Source organism: Limulus polyphemus, unplaced genomic scaffold (assembly GCF_000517525.1).
Source record: "Limulus polyphemus unplaced genomic scaffold, Limulus_polyphemus-2.1.2 Scaffold5992, whole genome shotgun sequence".
Taxonomy (NCBI): domain Eukaryota; kingdom Metazoa; phylum Arthropoda; class Merostomata; order Xiphosura; family Limulidae; genus Limulus; species Limulus polyphemus.
The window spans coordinates 47,420-58,464 of NW_013671602.1; the positions used below are offsets into that span (position 1 = coordinate 47,420).

General features: G+C 34.8%; 1 long non-coding RNA gene across 2 annotated transcripts in view; it reads left to right on the plus strand.

Moving 5' to 3' along the window:
• The window catches only part of LOC111089354, a 10,154-nt gene extending 7,034 nt beyond the window's left edge, over positions 1–3,120 (plus strand). The window contains exon 3 of one of the 2 annotated variants that reach the window (XR_002613623.1): positions 2,876–3,120. This is a non-coding gene — a long non-coding RNA (uncharacterized LOC111089354). The remainder of the gene's footprint in view (positions 1–2,875) is intronic. The other variant, XR_002613622.1, reaches the window with a different exon arrangement.
• Positions 3,121–11,045: the final 7,925 nt, after the last annotated feature.

Here is an 11,045-nt window from a genome sequence, read left to right on the forward strand (position 1 = left end):
TGTTTCTAGTATGTACATATTCCTGTTTAAACCTTGTTTCTAGTATGTACATATTCCTGTTTAAACCTTGTTTCTAGTATGTACATATTCCTGATTAAACCTAGCTTCTAGTATGTACATATTCCTGTTTAAACCTAGCTTCTAGTATGTACATATTCCTGATTAAACCTAGCTTCTAGTATGTACATATTCCTGTTTAAACCTAGCTTCTAGTATGTACATATTCCTGATTAAACCTAGCTTCTAGTACGTACATATTTCTGATTAAACCTAGCTTATTAAAACAAGTGAAACAGAAATATGTGGATATGTAGTGGAAGTAATTAACCTAATGACTTTTTGGATACTGCACGATGGCTCTTGCCTGACTATAAAAGTGGGTTGTTACAGGGTTTCTCTTGTCTTGAAAAGACTTCACCTACTCTAGCAGTCAGTTAAAGTCACAACAGTAAGTGAAAAGCCGGCCAGTTTAGTGACAAACACTGTTATTCGTTGTGAATAAAGATATTATTTTATTTATTCACTTCTATTTTTCTTTTGCTGCCCATATATATAATTTATTCCTTGATTATCCATTCTGAAGTGTCTTTTGTGGGTACTTCAGACTTACCTATTGATGTTATTGTACTTGAATAGCACTCATTTATTGACTGCTTTTAAGTGAGCTCTGACATTAGATTCTAATACCAACATGCCAAACTTAAAGTAATTTTCTGATTCTTTCCTTTACCCCTCCTTTAAAAATCCAACACAGTACATGAGGATCACTTTTTTAACCACTGGATATTGTTCAATGACCACTATTTTCTAAAAGATAACTTTAGAGCTCCAACTATCTATTTGTTCAGTTTCTTCACTGATTTAGAACAGACAGTTGTGGGCAGATATGAGCAGTGCAGTAACACTGGATCCTGCACAGGTGAACAAGGTATTTTATTTATTAATGTCTAACTTTTGGCCCTTTTTATTCTGTACTGTTGTTTATAATTAGCATGGCTATTGTATAAAGAATTAGCTTTAAATACTCTACTAGTCAATTCATGACAGTACTAATGTTTGTCAACTGTTTTTTTTACGTTTAACATAAATATAAGAACTCTTCAAGTCAAAGACGACATTTTAAAATAATAGACTCTATATTCTATTTTAGCCATAACAATAGCTTTTTTTCAATATTTCTCCTAAATTCCGATAAACATTAACATCCCTAATTTTACCAGTAAGTTTCATATGTTTATAAGCTTGTTTTTTTGTTTTTTTTTAATTGATAGTCATTTGACTTTATTATTAATTTATTTATGTTTTTACTTATTTAGTTTAGGTAACCCAATCTTTTTTACGATAAATTAGTTATCCATCAGGTAGTTTCACTTTAAACAAAAGTGCATTAACGTGCTCATCACATCCTTATCTATGAGAAAACAAGGTTTAAAATAGTGTCTTGTCTCATAGTTTCTTTGACATCTGGGGTGATAAAGTAATACTCTCACGATCTCAAGAAAATCTTCAGCCTCATGTGAAGGAGACAAATTTATCCAGCTAACTTCTCTAGAATTATAGTCTCCGATACTAGCAGTTAAATTAATCAACCTGTACCTATCCGTGTTGATGTTGATGACCGAGTCAGAAAGCCTATAAAAGTGCCAGTGAATGTTCTTTTTTTTTTCTAGCTTCTTAACCCAATCATGTCTTTACCAACATTTGTGATATCCCATATTTTCTAAATGCACTGTTCATATCTTTTAAACAAAATGGTCTCTTCCCATCTTTAACTTTCCCAGCCTTTATGAAAGACCTTATAATTTTTCTTAAAGATGCTTCTTCATTATCTTGGTTTATCCAGAACATCATAATCCTAATATACACCAACCAAAGTTTTCGGCTCTGACAGCTACTGTAACTGTCAATATGATGTTTATAACAGTGAAAATAAATCATCTTGGTAATTTCCACTTCTTTAACAGCAGTAAAATGAACTATAGTTGGTTTCATGTCTTATAAAATTCTAGATATTTTTTTAATCAGTACCCAGTAGAGTCTTTTAGTGCTTCTTCGAACACTGTTGTCCAGCCTGTTGGAGGCTTTCGTGCCAGAGCACGACACTGGTAATGGCAGATTACGAGAATTAACAAGAACGGTTATTTATGTGCCTTCTGAGATAACGTGTAGGTAGAACACAATGAGCAAGGTGAGTAAATAGCTTCATAAATATGGAAGAAAATGTGAGAGGAATCTAATGGCAGGAAAAAGATGCATTTTGAAAAATAGCTTGTCTGTGTGTAGCTTCACGATATTAAAAGCTATCAGTATACTTCGTTATTTTGTGAATATTTTTGCAAAACTTGCAGAAATCTTTACCTTTTCACTGTCATTAATCGTCAAACTTAATTTTTTGCAGTTGCATACGACTGAAGTAAAGTTGTTTCGCTAATCCTAAACCGTGTGCCTCTTCACACCAAAATAAACTCAGAGTTTTGTATCACCTTGTCTTACAAGAGCAATCTTAACTTTGAAATATTTCTACTCTCTTATGTAAGTGGAAGAAATAATAACAGCTTTTTATAAAATAACATATTTTATAGGTACATGCTTCTCCACCAACTGACATGGACTTGCTTTACCGGTTCCTATATTTTTTACTCTTTTGTATCATAGTAAAGCAGTTTTACTTTTGTTTCTTTTACAAGTACAGCTTTAACTTTGAATCTTTCTGATTCTGTCCTTCAATAAAGTTATGAAATTATAAGCCAAAATGAAATCATTTGTAACTTTAAATTTAACTATAAATGTAGACTTACAATAACTGAAACAAAGGAACAGTTAGTGCATTGTTTGTAGTTTAAAATGAAAGTATATTAAACTTTTGTTTTCCCAGAAGGAAAATATTTGCATCAGCTGATGGATTCCCATCTAACCAGTATTCAGATGTAGTATCTCCATTGTGATGTAAACTATCAACTTATCTACATACTTGGCACGAGTCCCAACTCCGTGGTGATATACCTGATATATCTAGTTTACTATTACAACCACTAAATATGGTCTTGAACTGAGTGGTTGACTAATTGATGGTGGATATCAGTTCCGTACCTCGTCTTCTTGGTTGAAATGGCTAAGTGAGTAAGTACTCCTATGAAATTTCATATCAGTAAATTCAAATATTTTATACAACATCAAGTAGGAAAAGAGTTCGTCTCAATCATTGTCTTCGTACATACATATCAAGCTTTTTTTTTCTATTATTTTGTAATCTTCTCAGCCAGTTTATCTGTCTGTAGATGGTATAAGGTTTCATATGTTTTCCACCCCAAATAACAACTTTTATACAACTCTCAGCCAGTTTATCTGTCTGTAGATGGTATAAGGTTTCATATGTTTTCCATCCCAAATAACAACTTTTATACAACTCTCAGCCAGTTTATCTGTCTGTAGATGGTATAAGGTTTCATATGTTTTCCACCCCAAATAACAACTTTTATACAACTCACAGCCAGTTTATCTGTCTGTAGATGGTATAAGGTTTCATATGTTTTCCATCCCAAATAACAACTTTTTATACAACTCTCAGCCAGTTTATCTGTCTGTAGATGGTATAAGATTTAATATGTTTCCCACCCCAAATAACAACTTTTATACAACTTAGAGCTCACCCACCCAATTTGTCATTTTGGTATAAACTAATGTTGGGCTAATACGGTGAAAATATAATCAATGTGACAAAATTTTTGTTAAAAGTAAATCTTCAGTCCTCTCTATATTAATCTTGTTTATTCACAGTTAGAGGTAACTGTCTTTGACAAAATTTGAATAAATGACTTCACTGAGCTGTCACTAACTAGATTCCCATCTACCATTGTACGAATAGAGAGTTTATATGGTGCTTATACAAATCTACATATAAGGTATTTTAGGATTTACATATGTCCAATAACTGCACTGCTTTTATTTTATGATCATGCAAGTTCGGTTATTGGTGTAATTTTTTGTATGTTGCAAGAACAGTGAATAAAAACTAAAATATGAGTCAACTTGCCTTAACTTAGCCCATTCACTGCTTCTGGGACTTGTATTTCCCGGTGCTCCTACCCTCTCTCACTGCAACTGAGACAAATGTTTCCCATTGTCGTTGCTGGTTTACGCCTTCCTCTGATGGGTCCAGGTTCATCGTCTTGACTTATCACTTGATGGAGAGCTAGCATCCTCTTGTCTCACTTCCTCTTCATCATCACACATTTGAACACCACTTGTCTCACTTTTACTATCTTCTGAGTCAAGCACATTTACATAGTAATTAGGGTTACTACTCGTCACTCTAGCGATGCGGGCATGGTCAGCATGCAGTCGTCGTACATTCCATTTAGGTATCTTCTTGGTTACTGAAGGGCTAAATGAAAAACATTGATGGAAACCATATATCAACATTAGGTGGGATGCCAATAAATACTTTCCAACTCGTTTTACTCCCATATGTCACACGTGGCCAATTTTGAACGAGAGTAGGAAACATTTGTCCCAGTGTGAGGGTGGGGGAAGAACTGGGAAATATACGTCCCGGCTACAGTGAAAGGGTTAAAGAACATGAAATTTTCGTAAGTTAATATATTATTCTACTGCACCAATTTCTTTTAAAAATGCAATATTTAACACAGAATTAGATGGGTTTGTATTTTGGCTATGAATAGACAAGCCCTCCCAGTAGCACAGCGGTATGTCTGCGGACTTACAATGCTAGAATCTGGGTTTTGATACCTGTATCTGGGCAGAGCACAGATAGCCCTTTGTGTAGCTTTCTGCATAACTACAAACAAACAAACAATAAGTAGACAAATATTGCTGAATAAAATACTTGTTGGATACTTTTTGCTAAAAGAAATGAATTTGGGTGGACTGACCTTGAACTAAGAGATTGGATGTTTTGCAAAATTGTATATATGATCCATATGGACTTATGATGACACCCCAGATTCAGTAAAGAAATATGTTGTACGTGTAAGCGCCTACTTTCTAAAAGTAGTCTAGAACAAATAATATACATTAGTATCCCTGCTCAGCCTCAAAAAGTGAGAAAACTATGTCCTCTGGCACTTAAAAGTACAAGTAAAGTTGTTGTTGCCTCAGCTTATCCTGCTTTGGTCTCCAAAGTGTCCTTGGATAAATACATACTTCCATTTTGCAGACTTGAAATTCAGCCTTCCAATTCTGTTGCCAGTAGCCTTGTCACTATGTCCTGGGAGTCAGGGTGACTCTGTTCTTTTCTCACTTATCCCACTGACTTGTTTTCAAGGTTGCACTTCTCTGACGAGACTTGCTTTCAGAGGTGTTGCTAGGCACTAACAAATGGGGCCCATGCCCAGATTCTATTTGACAGTGCCTCGAATTGTCGGTTGGTGTCTGGAAAATTTGAAATAGAAAACCATGATCGATATCGTACTGAAATGCCAAAAGTTCCCACGACTATGGATCAAGCCCCGAATCTTTTAAGCACCTAACGACCCCTCAACTTGTTTTTTTTTCCCTTTTCAGCTCTTCATTCCATCCTACCAACAAACTGAACACTCTTCACCAGTGAAATTATCCAGCAAACTATCTAGTTCCTTTAAGAAGACAACAATTATCTTTTTGCATGGCAGTTTATGCTTTCTCCACACTTTTCATTGTTACTGTTTAATCTCATCCCCCACACTTTTCATTGTTACTGTTTAATCTCATCCCCCACAATTTTCATTGTTACTGTTTAATCTCATCCCCCACACTTTTTATTGTTACTGTTTAATCTCATCCCCCACACTTTTTATTGTTACTGTTTAATTTCATCCCCCACACTTTTTATTGTTACTGTTTAATCTTATCCTCCACACTTTTCATTGTTACTGTTTAATCTCATCCCCCACACTTTTTATTGTTACTGTTTAATCTTATCCATTCCTCTTGAATTCTTAGACCAGCTCTCATTTGAAAATATATATATATCCTACATATACATACATACACGATTAAATGTCTCATATCCTCTAACACTAGTCTGTCCATATAAAGTCATCCAGGGGACAAACTTTTGGATTTGGTGGAGTTCAGGTGTAACTTAATTTAGTGACTTAGTGACTTTATTTAACAATCAGTGGACCTTGGCCTGGCTATTTGCCTGTAATCTTACTCTTATCCTTCCTCTAAGACAACTGTTTTCAAAAATTAGTTAACTCTTCTAATTAATCTTGCATTCAATTTTTGGGCCTTAAGATTATCTGAAATTTCTGAGAACCTGCCTAGCTGAAGAGGTTCACATATTTTGTTTTCTCTTTCTCTCTGATTGAAAGAATACAGCAACTTGGTAATGGTCAAATCTGGTCACACTTTCTTACATAATCAGTTTAGTAGTGTTGTTCATTGAAAAAAAAACTAATGCACCCTAACAACACATAGTCTTAAACCTACTTATTTTTCAAAGCTTTTGCCTGTTTAGTGAACTAGAGGAAAAGTAGTTGTGAAAAGTCTTGCTTGAAGCAAGCAGCTAATGGGTACCTATCAGTTTCTTGTACGTGTTTACAAGTAATTAAAAATTCAACATGGTAGACAGTGTGAGTTGTTGCTCTTTTCTCAAAGTCCTATCTATAGCAAAGAATTAGTCAATTTCACGAAATAGAAATACTTCTAAGACCAAAATTATTTAGATTATTTTACACTCTCTTAACTCTCAACTAGTAGGGTGGGCTCAGAAGGAACCATGCCAATTTTTCAAGTTGATATTCCAACTCAGCTAGTGCTGCTCTCTACCAGATATTTTCTGTACTATATCCTCAATCAGTTTTTGAATGTTTAGTAGTGTGGATGTGCTGTTTCAGTTCTCCTTTTTTTTGTACTGTTTAATCATTTGTTTGTCGTTTATGGGTCATTCTGATTCCACTATATTACAAAGATAATATTTTTGAACTTTATGACACATGGGTCATTTTGACCCACCTTAACACTTCCCCCACATAAAATTCTTGGCATAGGATTTATAGATCCCCACCGCTCTGATGGACCATCTGTTCTATATCGGCCGTTTAGTTTAGTTTACTCTGCTCTTCACTTTTTACTTTCTACTTGTTACTTTTAAGTTTACATAGCTTGTCTGCATTAATTTCCTGTTTCTCAAATTAAGCCCATATACCTAGTCCACGCGCGGGGTGAAGGAGGATTGCTTAATCTTCGAGCACCCCTGATTAGTAATTATTTCTTCGGAAATAATTATTTTTAAATCAAAATAACTGCCAGAAATAAACACAAATAAACAAACCTTAACACTTATGATACAGATACTTTACCCTATCAGTTAAACATGACTACAGTTATAAATAACTTTGATTTTCAAATGTTTTATAATACATTTAACCCTACATAGTACATCACTGGTCATTATGTAGATAAAACATAGATTCATGCTTAATTTATTGATGAAGTTATGATAAATAACATTTAAAATACTTTTAATTATTACTGAACCCTAACATTGTGAGACAATTGTACAGAAATTGCCATGTTTTGGTGGCAGTGTTGAATAGGCCCGGCATGGCCAGGTGGTTAGGGTGCTTGACTCGCAATCTGAGGGTCGCGGGTTCGAATCCCCATCCCACCAAACATGCTCACCCTTTCAGCCTTGGGGATGTTATAATGTGATCTGCCAATCCCACTATTTATTGGTAAAAGAGTAGCCCTAGAGTTAGCGGTGGGTGGTGATGACGAGCTGCCTTCCCTCTAGTCTTTCGTTACTAAATTAGAGACAGCTAGTGTAGATAGCCTTCGTGTAGCTTTGTTTACAGTTCAAAACAAAAAACAAACTTTGAATAAGAGAAAAATCTGCTAGACCAACTTTTCTTTAAAAAAAACTTTGCATAAGTTTAAAGTCTAATCCCTTGCTAGAAAAATATGCAGTGGAACTCCTAAAATGTTGTGTTTGTGAAAAGTCTTTCCAAAACAAGACTACTTTTGTTCATGATCTTTCCATTTTGACCTTGATTTGTACTGTAAGAATGTTTTTCAATATGTTTATGACATTTAGGACACACTGGACACTTAGTATATACAAAATAAGAAATTGATACTTGAAACCGTCGGTACTTGGTGAAACTCCATAATTACAGAATTGAGGAAAAACAAGACAATTGAACGTTTCACAAATACATCATTTATTATGACGATGGTTTTGCCAGTAAAGACATCATCATGCTTTTACTGGTGAAACCATGGTCGTGATAAATGGTGTTTTTGTGAAGCGTACAATTGTCTTGTCTTTCCTCAGTTCTGTAAAATAAGAATCCTTTAGCTATTATGACTTTTGATGGTTGATGTCTGATCAATCTTATCAACCCCTCCTCCCCCTCAGTGACACGGCAGTAAATCTGAAGGCATACAATGCTAAGAATTGGGTTTCCATACCCGTGATGATGGACACAGTACAGATAGTCCGTTGTGTAGTTTTGTGGTTAACTCCAAACAAGGAATCAAACAATCATAATAATTTAAGATAAAGAAAGTACTTTTAATGGGAAGAAAAAAAAAGTATTATTATTTCTTCTGCTTCACAATTCTTGTTTTCTTTGCACTGGATCCTAACGTTTTCTTCTGTTTTTAATCTTCTTGACAGTTTTCTTTAGATGTGATTTTAATGTTTTGGATGATCTCTCGCTCTGATTGATTTAACTTCAACAGAAACCCCATCGTGACTACATCCATAATGTTTACATTTCTTGCAAATAATACACATTGCACTTGAAACTAGGACTAGGGTAAACATGACTTTTGAACATTCTCTCGGTGTGTGTTGTCTTGTTTATCACTGAAAACAGGCAATAGACTTTCATCAAAATGTTGACCGACACAACTTCTGTTCACCTCTTGCAGGAAAACTCGAACTAATTATTGTTGCTGAAAAGGCAGTTTTATTTCCCTTTTTTTTGTCATATGTCAGATATTGTGATGACCAAAAGGGATGATTGACTCTTGGTTTTAGGGTTAAAAAACAACAATTCGTTTGTATCATAATGTGGGAACGTGATTCTTTTCTTCACTACAGTGTCAGTTTCCTCTCTTAGCTCAGTTTTCTACTGTTTATATATACGTGACCATTACCAAAATTGAATGTTGGTGCCTAATTTTTTTAATTAATTAAAACAAATTACTTCATGCAGTAAACGGGTAATTTTGATTAGCTAATATTTTCTGGTACCAGATTTTGAGTCTCCTGAAACTTTAAACTTTGATTTTAACAAAAATTGGTTAATTAATCCTAACACTTTTATTGTGTAACTAACAATTTTAAAGTTCCTATTTCGGTATTTGCTTTTCCCGACGATTATCATATTGCTTATCGATATTATGGCCCTTTTTTTTTATAGTTGGTGTTATTTCTACATTTGACGACATTAACATTTAGCTTACTGTTGTGTTTGAGCATAATGATTTTATTCAAAAATGGGTATTTCTTTAATGTATTGCAAGATAGAAATCATCGTGTCCGGTTGATTGATTGGCTGTATTTTTGTTCGCAATCTTGACCTCTTCTTCCATCCTTAACGATTCCTATTTAAAATTGACCAATGCTACACGTAAACTTCAAGAAAGCAGGACTCAAACATTGATTTATTTCCCTCATCGGGACTATATCCATGCACTATATCCATGCTATTTACCAATGCACTAATTTGATCCCATTTAAAATCCCCAAACAGTTCGCTTATAAACATTGCTTTCACTGGATTAGGTTACCAAACGCCTGTTTTAGATATATGTCCTATTAATACACTTGTAATAACTTATTCCATATTTGAGATTTAGTCATAGGTGGCCTAGTTTTTGTATCGTGTGTTTTATGCTGTAAATGAAGTCATGAGTTTCTGTATTATGTGTGGGATGATCGGCACGAAATGTTTTTTTAAGGGGGGAGGGGCTATGGTTGAAAGTAGTTCAGAGACGTTTTGATGATTTTATTATTCACTGATACATTCTGGAAAGATGTTTTTTACAGCTTCAATTGTCCCCCGGTGGGACAGCGGTAAGTTTACTGATTTACAGCTCTAAAGTCCGGGATCCGCAGTGGATACAACATATAGCCCAATGTGATTTTGCTCTAAAACAAACAAACAAATCAGCCTCAGTTGTTGGGTTATTTTCATGATTTGTGGGTAAATTGTTAGGTGTAAGCGTAATATGTTGTGTTTGGCTATTATTTGTGGGTACGTTGTTAGGTGTAAGTGTAATATGTTGTGTTTGGCTATTTATTTGGGGGTAAGTTGTTAGGTGTAAGTGTAATATGTTGTGTTTGGCTATTATTTGTGGGTATGTTGTTAGGTGTAAGTGTAATATGTTGTGTTTGGCTACTCATTTGGGGGTAAGTTGTTAGGTGTAAGAGTAATATGTTGTGTTTGGCTATTTATTTGGGGATAAGTTGTTAGTTGTAAGTGTAATATGTTGTGTTTGGCTATTTATTTGTCCAGTTAATGTGTTTGTTTGTGTATTTCTTTTGTTGGAGTAATTTGGTTACTTGTCGAAGTCCTGCTGCGTATGTGTTTATAATGATTGTTGTGTGTATGGTTTCGTTTCGTATCTTGGTTATTTATTTCTGTAGTGTGTTGGTTATTGTGTATATTGTAGATGCACGTCATGACGTCTTTGTATTTCGGGCAACCTTTGCATTTTTCGATTTCTTCAGGGCACAATGAATTATGAGGTTCTCCACCACAGCCCATGCGTCGTGGGAGAGATTTGCAAGCTGCTGCTACATAACCGTATCGCTGGCAATTAAAACATGCAAGTCAGAAAAATCCGTTGTGATTCGCTCTTTCAAACATGTTCGGAATGTAAAGCTTCATTTTGATTGGGCAGACTGAAAAATGCGGGAAAGTGTTTCAGCCAATTATTACGAAAGTAATTTTCATTGGCTCGATGCAAAAATTGGCATTGGTCCAAGAAACAAACTAGATAGCTATTTAACAGGGTTGTGCCGATCGATCGGAGCTTAACGTCTGACACCGCAGATCGTTTGATTTAAGCCTTTACGAATACAGTAC